The sequence below is a fragment of the Lycium barbarum genome, chromosome 6 (genome assembly GCF_019175385.1).
Source record: "Lycium barbarum isolate Lr01 chromosome 6, ASM1917538v2, whole genome shotgun sequence".
Lineage (NCBI taxonomy): Eukaryota > Viridiplantae > Streptophyta > Magnoliopsida > Solanales > Solanaceae > Lycium > Lycium barbarum.
Genome location: NC_083342.1, coordinates 130492730 through 130494310, shown reverse-complemented (window position 1 = coordinate 130494310; position 1581 = coordinate 130492730).

The window sequence follows — 1581 nt, the reverse complement described above, 5'->3', positions numbered from 1 at the left end:
AATACTGCGCTATACAAAACTTTCTCTCACCTATAACGCAGTAAAATACTTCATTATAGGAGTTTGTCTCTCTCCTATAGCGCAGTAAAATACTGCGCTATATCACTCCACTAAAACCCGATCGGGTTCCACCACTGGTCCCTCCAGTGGTAAAAAAAAATTGAAAACGCCATTGGAGGCGAGCCAAGGTGGTCCCCACATCTTAAAAACGTCATTTTCTATTAAATTTCATCCGGAAAGTTTAGATTCTCGGTATATTCAAGTCAAGGAGCAAGATTCTAAGTTCGAATTTTGAGAAAAAGCGGCGTACAACTCGATTAAAATAACTCTACAAAAAATCTTCGATTAAGGTTTTCTACTATGAACTTTTTATTCTGAAATAAAACTATGAAGTAAATACACAGAAGAAATATGTAGAGAGAATATGTAGAGAGATATCAGATTATATTACTTCTGCTCTTTCAACATTGCATTTGTGCATCCTATTTATAGGAGCAACAGGACATGGGATATTTTGAGATATTTTGGGATATTTATAACTTAATGGATATCCACTACTTGGGATATTTATAACACTCCCCCTTGGATGTCCATTAATAGATGATGTACCTCGTTAAAACCTTATTAAAAAAAAACCCTGTGGGAAAAAGTCCTAATGAAGGAAAAAGAGTGCACATATCTAGAAATACGCTTTGAGAGCTGCCTCATTAAAAACCTTACCAAGAAAACACAATGGGACAAAACTTGGTTAAGGAAAAAAGAGTACAACGTGTATTTCACTCCCCCTGACGAAGACCAAGATTCAGATGTCGGAGTTTTCGCATTCCAATCTTGAATATCATCTTCTCAAGAGTTGAAGTTGGCAAAGATTTAGTGAACAAATCTGCAGGATTGTCACTTGAACGGATTTGTTGCACATCAATATCACCATTCTTCTGGAGATCATGTGTGAAAAATAACTTTGGTGAAATGTGCTTTGTTCTATCTCCTTTTATGAAACCTCCTTTTAATTGAGCTATGCATGCAGCATTATCTTCATATAATACTGTAGGTATTTTTGTATCACACTTCAAGCCACATCTTTCTCTGATGAAATGTATCACTGATCTCAACCACACACATTCTCTACTTGCTTCATGAATAGCGATTATCTCAGCATGATTTGAAGAAGTAGCAACAATGGACTGCTTGGTCGATCGCCGTGATATAGCAGTACCTCCGCATGTAAACAGATAGCCCGTTTGAGATCGAGCTTTATGTGGATCAGATAAATAATCTGCATCTGCATAACCAACAAGATCTGTGCTACCTTTGTTAGTATAAAACAGACCCATATCGCTAGTTCCCTTCAGATATCACAATATATGCTTAATCCCGTTCCAATGCCTCCGTGTAGGAGAAGAGCTATATCTTGCTAGCAAATTAACAGAAAATGCTATGTCAGGTCTTGTAGCATTAGCAAGATACATAAATGCACCTATTGCACTAAGATATGGTACTTCAGGACCAAGTAGCTCTTCGTTTTCTTCCTGAGGTCGGAACGGATCTTTGCTCACTTCAAGTGAGTGAACAACCATATGA